Source organism: Nannospalax galili, unplaced genomic scaffold (genome assembly GCF_000622305.1).
Source record: "Nannospalax galili isolate Female #2095 unplaced genomic scaffold, S.galili_v1.0 scaffold1711, whole genome shotgun sequence".
Lineage (NCBI taxonomy): Eukaryota > Metazoa > Chordata > Mammalia > Rodentia > Spalacidae > Nannospalax > Nannospalax galili.
This window is the reverse complement of record NW_008330347.1, coordinates 778,340-786,441: the sequence shown is the minus strand read 5'-3', so window position 1 is coordinate 786,441 and position 8,102 is coordinate 778,340. Positions and strand designations below refer to the sequence as shown.

Sequence of the window (8,102 nt, the reverse complement as noted above, 5' to 3'; positions counted from 1 at the left end):
CCCTCTCAGGCTGTAGAAATAACGATGGTAGCATCTACTGTGATGAACTCACAGCCAGGACGTTGATGTCTGTCCTCAGCTGACCTGAACTTCTTCCTTTCCAGGCAGTATATGGTGCTGGTCCCTTCCCAGCTCCATGCTGAGACCCCGGAGCAAAGCTGTCTCCATCTGCACCACCTGAATGAGACAGTGACCGTGAGGACCTCTTTGCAGTCTAGCTGGGGAAACAGGAGCCTGTTCAACGACCTCGTGGTTGACAAGGACTTGTTCCACTGCGTCTCCTTCACTGTGAGTACTAAACACCCGTCCCAAGTTGTTTTCTATATTTATACAATATGTGAATATACACATAGATATGTATATTTCTAATAGAGGTCTGTAGGAATTCTTCTAGAAAAAGTAATCTGGAAACACACCTGTGACTGCAAAACAAAAAAAATTAGAGAAAACATCTCAATAAAGGAATAACATAGATTATTCCACCACAAAATGAAGAGAGACAATACATATGAACACAAGAATTTCCCTTTGAATTCCCACAAAATTCTACCAGTATTAAGTCACTTCATAGTATTTTTTTTTAACTTTTAACAAAACTTTATTGAGAATTTCGTACATGCATATAAGGTGTTTGGATGAAATCCATGCCTACTCCCTCCGCTCCAATGCCTCCTATATGTCCCCATCATCTTTTTTTTTTCTTCTTCTTTATTTATTGTTATGGGGCTTTTGACTACTCTAACACTCCCCTCTCTGAAGAGGTAACCCTAAAATCTTTAAGAGATTACATACAAGCTCCCAAATACTTTTGACATTTTTGGTCTTTGGAACAGAGTATGTTGCTAACAAGCCCAAATATATTTTGACTTTTAGCCCAGAAACTGGCTACTTTTCTTTGGGGTCTTTTTACCCTAAATGCCTAGCTGGTTCCTACCTCCTATTCTTATCATGCCATCCTCTGAAGGGGTTTCCAAAATTGCCAATAGGGAATAGGGACACAGACCACTCTGGCTTCTTCCATGCTGAACAGGGACGCAGGGTGAGGCAATTGGAGTACCTCTTCAGTGGTTCTATCTAAAAGATGCCCAAATGGCATAACTCTTATTTCTAAGGGGAAAAGAAAGTCCTTGAATCATGAATAGGAGATGTGAAGGAGAAGTAAAGGCAAGAGTAATAGCATTACAAGTTCTAGACAGGGAACTAGAAAAAAGTCAGAACGGGGAAATTTTCAAATGTTCATATGAGAGTCCAATGGAATTTCTTGACAAGAGTTTCCAAATGCACCCCCCCCCATTGGGTCCTTCCTCATTTTTCTTTTGTCTGCCAAGGCTGGACTGGAGAGTAATGGATTCAGGATTTGTTTTCAAGTATTTTGATAGCTGTTGGAGTACTTAGAATCAGTGTCAGCTCCTTCTCAAATTACTGAGGGGTTGCTGAGGTGTATATATAACCTGAGGGTATGCACACTGGAAAGCCTTTACGCAGAATGGGTCATGCCTTCTCTTCCTATCCTTCCCCAGATTGTATATTTTAGCCCTTCCCAAATCCAAGAGACTTGTGTGTGATTAGGGTCAAATTACATACAGTTGGCTGGGAAGACCGGCTGGATACTCCTGTGAGGGTCCAGTGACCCTACTTGGCCCTCCTTTAAAGAAAGAGCACAACTGTCAACAGACCTAATTGTGACAATGTTTAGAGATCAGTATTTCATGCAGAAGGGACTGCTGTATAGCATTATCTTATTAAAAGAACCTATAATTTAAAGGGATTTGGTGCTAGGACCCACATATGAGGGAGAACATATGTCATTTATTTTTTTGAGCCTGTTACTTCACTTAGTATAACAGAGCCACCCATTTACCTGCAAATTTCATTATTTCATCTTTTTTTGTTGCTGAATAGAACTCCATTGTGTAAATACACCATATTTTTGTTAACCACTCGTCAGTTGAAGGGCACTTAGGTTTCTTCCATCTCTTAGCTATTGTGGCAGCAACAAACATGGTTGTACAAGTGTCTCTACAATAAGATGAGTCCTTTGGGTATATGCTCAAGGAGTGGTATAACTGGGTCATATGGTAGGTTCATTTTTAGTTTTTTAAGAGTTCTCCACACTCTTTTCTATAGAGGTTGCATGAGTTTGCAATCCCACCAGCAGTGAATGAGCATTCCCCTTTCTCCACATCCTCACCAGCATTTGGTATCATTTGTTCTCTTGATCCTAGCCAGTCTGATTGGGGTCTGGTGACACCTTAGGGCGGTTTTAATTTGCATTTCCCTAATTACTGACAATGTTGAACAGTTTTTGAGATGTTTCTTAGCCATCTTAATTTCTTTCTTTGAGAACTCTCTGTTTAGATCTTTAGCCCATCTTTTAATTGAGTCTTTTGGTTTCTCGATTCTTTGTTTTTTGAGTTCTTTATATATTCTGGATGTTAAACCTCTGTCAGATGTGTCACTGGTGAAGATTTTTTTCCCATTCTGTGGGTTTTCTCTTCACTGTTTTGATTGTTTCTTTTGCTGTACAGAAGCTTTTTAGTTTAATGAGGTCCCACTTCTTGATTGCTGACCTTAATTCCTGAGCAACTGCTGTCCAATTTTGAAAATCCTTTCCTACACCTATATCTTTTAAGTTACTGCCAATATTTTCTTCTAATAGTTTCAGGGTTTCCAGTTTCACATTGAGGTCTTTGATCCATTTGGAGTTGACTTATGTGCAAGGTGAAAGATAAGGATCTAGTTTCATTCTTCTACGCATGGAGATCCAGTTTTGCCAGCACCATTTGTTGAAGATGCTGTCTTTCCTCCATTGTGTGTTTTTGGCACCTTTGTCAAATGTCAGGTGGCTGTAATTGCATGTACTCAGGTTTGGATCTTCAATGATGTCCCATTCATGTATGTGTCTGTTTTTGTGCCAGTAATGCTGTTTTTATGACTATGGCTGTGTAGTATACTTTGAGATCTGGTGTAGTAATCCCCCTAGCATTGCTCTTTATGCTCAGGGTTGCTTTGGCTACCTAGGGTCTTTTGTGTTTTCATGTGAATTTAAGGATTTTTTTTCTAATTCTGTGAACTATGTCATGGGGATTTTGATTTGGATTGCACTGAGTCTGTATTTTGCTTTTGGTGGCATGGTCATTTTCACAATATTAATTTTTCCAATCCATGAACATGGGAGGTCCTTCCGTCTCCTGGTATCTTCCTCAATCTCTCTTTAATGATTTAAAATTTCATTATAGAGTTCTTTGGTGTCTTTGGTCAGATTTATTCCAAGATACTTTATTTTATTATTTTATTTTATTGCAGCTATTGTGAATGGGAGCATTTCCCGATAGTCTTTCTCCAATTGCTTGTTATTGGTATATAGAAAGGCTACTGGTTTTTGTACATTGGTTTTATAACCTGACATTATACTGACAGTGTTGATCAGTTCTAGTTTTCTGGAAACTTTAGGGATCTCTTAGGTATAGTATCATATCATCTGCAAAAAGTGATAATTTGACCTCTTCTTCTCCAATTAGTGCTCCTTTTATTTCTTTCTCCTGTCTCACTGCTCTAGGAAGAGTTTCAAGCACTATGTTGAAAATAAGTGGAGATGTGGACAGCTTTGTCTGGTTCCTGATTTTAATGGGAATGCTTCCAGTTTTTCTCCATTTAGAATGATGTTGGCTGTGGGTTTGTTGTATATAGCTTTAATTATCTTGAGGTTTGTTCCCTCCAGTCCAATTCCCTCTAGGACTTTGAACATAAATGCATGCTGAATTTTGTCAAAAGCCTTTTCTCCATCTATTGAGGCGACAGTGTAGTTTTCGTCTTTGAGTCCATTTATATGATTAATGATGTTTATTTACTTGCATATATTGAACCATCCCTCCATCTCTGAGATAAAGCCTACTTGATCATGGTGAATGATCTGTTTGATGTGTGTCTGTATGTGGTTTTCAAGTATTTTGTTGAGAATTTTTGCATCTATGTTCATTAAGGATGTGCGTCTATAGTTTCTTTTTTGGTTGTGTCTTTAACCGGTTGGGTATTAAAGTGATGCTGGCTTCATAGAAGGAATTTGGGAGTTCTCCCTTTCTTTCTGTCATTTTGAATAATTTAATATTGGTTGGAGGTCTTCTTTAAATGTCTGGTAGAATTCTGCTGTAAATCCATCTGGGCCTGGGCTTTTTAAAGTTAGGAGGCTTTGTGTTACTGTTTCAATTTCCTTATATGTTATGGGTCCCTCTTGGTTTAATTTTGGTGGTTCTCATGATTCCAGATATCCATCCATTTCTTTTAGATTTTCAGATTTAGTAGCGTATAGGTTTTTAAAATATTCCTTATAATTGTCTGGATCTTTGGGGTGTCTGTTGTGATGTTTTCCCTTTCATCTCTGATTTTTTTCAATTTAGATTTGCTCTTTCTTTCTTTTGGTTAACTGGGCTAAGGGTCTGTCTATCTTGTTTAGCTTTTCAAAGAACCAGCTCTTAGATTCATTGATTCTTTGTATTGTTTTCTTTGTTTCTATTTCATTCATTTCTGCTCTGATTTTTGTTATTTCTTCTCTTCTGCTGGTTTTGGGTTTCATTTGTTCTTGCTTTTCCAGTGCCTTGAGTTGCAGTGTTAGATCATTTATTTGGGATCTTTCTAATTTTTTAAATATAGACACATAGAGCTATAAACTTCCCTCTTAGGACTGCTTTTAATGTGTCCCAGAGGTTGTATTGTGTTGTATTGTCCTTTTTGTTGAATTCCAGGAATACTTTTATTTCTTTCTTAATTTCTCCTTTGACTTACTCATTGTTTAGGAGTATGTTGTTCAATCGCCCCGAGTTCATGTAGTGACTAGGGCTTTATCCAGTGCCAATTTTGAGCTTTATTGATTTGTGGTCCTATAGAATGCATGGAATTATTTCAATATTTTTGTATTTGTTGAGGTTTGTTTTGTGGCCCAGTATGTGGTCAATTTTTGAAGAAGTTCCATGGGGTACTGAGTAGAAAGTGTATTCTTTGGTGTTTAACTTAAAGTCCTGTAGTATTGTTTTCATGAATTTGGGTGCACCAGAGTTTGGTACAGATATGTTAAGGATTGTAATATCTTCTTGCTTAATTGTACCTTTGATCAGAATGAAATGACCCTCCTTATCTCTTCTGATTAGTTTTACTTTGAAGTCTGTTTTATCAAATACTAGAATTGCAACCCGTGCTTGTTTCTTAGTGCCATCTGCTTGGAATATTCTTTTCCATCTTTTTACCTTAAGGTAGTCCCTGTCCTTGAAGGTGAGATGGGTTGCTTGCAGATAGCAAAGAGATGGATTTTGTTTCTTAATCCATTCACTTAGCCAGTGTCTTTTGACTGGAGAGTTTAGTCCATTGATATTTATGGTTATTATTGAAAGATGTGTATTAGTTGCTGTCATTTTGATTGCTGTTTGTGTTCTGTGTGTAATTTTTTGTTTCCTAGATTATGCCTTTGTTTATTTTCTTTCATTGCCCCTGGAATATAGTTGTTTCTCTCTCTGCTCTCTGTATTGCTTCAAGTATTCTTTGAAGGCCTGGTTTTGTGCACATGTATTCTTTCAGGCTATTCATGTCATGGAAGATTTTTCTTTCCCACTCAACTATAATAGACATTTTTGCTGGGTATAGTGTTCTGGGCTGGCATCTATTATAATGTAGAACTGGAAATATGTTGGTCCGGGCTCTTCTGGCTTTCATAGTTTGCATTGATAAGTCAGCTGTAATTCTGATGGGCTTTCCTTTGTATGTGACTTGTTTTACTTTTACTGCTTTAGTACTCTTTGTTCTGTACATTTAGTGTTTTTATTATGATATGTCACGGGGAGTTTCTTTTCTAGTCCTGTCTATTTCATGTTCTATGTGCTTCCTGTGTTTGCATGGGGATGTCTTTCCTTAATTTTGGGAAATTCTCTTCTACAATCCTGTTTAAGATCTGGTCAACACCATTAGCCTGAAATTCTTCTCCTTTCTCTATTCCTATGATCCGTAGATTTGGTCTTTTCATGGTGTCCCACATCTCTTGCATATTTCATTCCTGTGTGTTTTTTTTTTTTAATTTTCCATAGTCTTTGCTTGAGTGGTCCAATTCTTCAACTTAATCCTCCAGTGGTGTTGATATTCTGTTTTCCATTTCATTCATTCTAGCACTTCCTTCTTCATTTCTGCCTGGAGTTTCCTTCAATGTTTCTGTCTCTTTTGTGAATTCATTCAGAATTTTATCCGTCTTCTTTTAGCTCTTTGATTTGTTTGTTTGTGTGTTCTTTAAATTCTTTGAATTCCTTGATCATGTTTATGGTTGTTCTTTTAAATTCAGTGTCCTGGGTTATCCCTTGGATGTTCTCCTTGTAGAACTCTTCTACAGGATTTGTGGAGTTTGGTGAGGACATAGTATTTTGACTTTCCATTTTATTATTCTTTTGTTGTGATTTTGGCATGTGAATGTCTTTTGTTTTTTATGATTCTAATATGAGAACTAAGTTGAAGTATGCTTTTGTTTGTAGTATAGGGGTACCTAGATCCTTTCTTTATTGGTTATGTAAAGCTGGTTGGTACAGGGTTCAGGTTCTCTCAGGTTTAATTTGGAGGGAGCTGGTATCTTCAGATCAGGTATTTAGGAGTACCCAGAGAAGCCCAATTCAGGTTCCAGTCAGGTACACTCGGGCTTCCTTCACCACACGGAGGCAGGATCAGGGTGGCTCTCAGACGGTCCCCCTTGGTTCCCAGGCCATCTGCTAGAGGGAGGCCAGAGGGAGGCCAGAGGGAGGCCAGAACTGGGCACTCTCTGCTGGTCTGCTGAGATCCAAGCTGCTACACTGATGGAGGTCTGAACCCACCCTCTTGGGGTGTCTGCTAGGATCTCAGCCTTAGCCTACCAAAGCTAGATCTGCCCTGGGGCCTTGGGAGGGGACCCCACAGAATCCCAGATAGGCAGGTGGGTATGCACAATTAAGGGAAGCTCACCTCCATGTGGAGGCAGGATTGGGGGTTCTCAGGCAGTCCCCTGGGTTCTCAGGCCCTCTGCTAGAGGGAGGCCAGAGGGAGGCCAGAATTGGGACTCTCTGGCCATCTGCTGAGATCAGAGCCACTGTACTGATGGATGTCCAAACCCACCCTCTCAGGCTGTCTCCTAGGATCTCGACTTCATAGTATTTTTTACTGGTCAAATAATCCCAGAGCTAACAAGGACCACATCTACTGTACCTAATTAGCATTGTGAATAAATGCCTAGTTTCTTCTTTTGAACCTCATCTTAAAATGTAATTCCTACCACCATTACCACGATATTTTTCACTTTTCCTCAGTTTTGTGGTTAGATCTGCTTTTTAATCTAGATTATACTTTTACAAAAATGATCTTGTTTTCATTGCTTTTGTTCACTCACATTGCTACCCTTGACTCACACGAAACATTGTATTTTTTATACATTTTTCTGATGTACTACACTCAATTTAATACTTAAATAAAAATTCATGGACCCACCTCCTTCCTGTGATTTGGAAGGAAAAAAGTAAAGAAAGATGGCTGAGTCCTCCAGAGGACGAGATGCTCATAACTGTTTTGATCTCGGTGAGATCCCCAGATTCTCACCTTCCGATGAGGTGGTATTCCTCTCTGTCCACACAGAGGGACCGACTCATGAAAAGGACTGAAATGCTGCTGAAGGGCAGAGAGAGTGTTGTCTTTGTTCAAACAAGCCAGGACAGACAGGTACAGAGCTCCTTAAGGGAGCTGGGGCATCCTCCTGAGCATGCCGCCCGCAGAAGAGGCTTGCATTTCTGGACCTCACTAAGAAATTTTGTTTCTTTCCAGTTAAATTTCGAGTTGTCTCTGTGGATAAAAAATTAAATCTCCTGCATGAATTGGTAAGTCATTTATCAATTTGTTTGTAGTGTTGGTTTCTGTGGCAGTGCAGAGCAAGTGAAAAATGATTCTAAATGTTTTTCACTTCAACAAACCTGACATCAGTAACAGATAATTAGGTTGCCACAGAGGCAAAAGAAAACAGAGAAAATAATCTTTTTCCTTAGAAAATTTTATTTAATTAAATGTCAGTTAAAACAATAAATGTTTAGAAAGATCTGTACCAGTAAGTTAGG

At 38.7% G+C, this 8,102-nt stretch overlaps 1 pseudogene; it reads left to right on the top strand.

Annotated features, from left to right (window-relative positions):
- LOC103745266 overlaps positions 1–8,102 on the top strand; it is a 42,684-nt pseudogene that overhangs the window by 1,606 nt on the left and 32,976 nt on the right.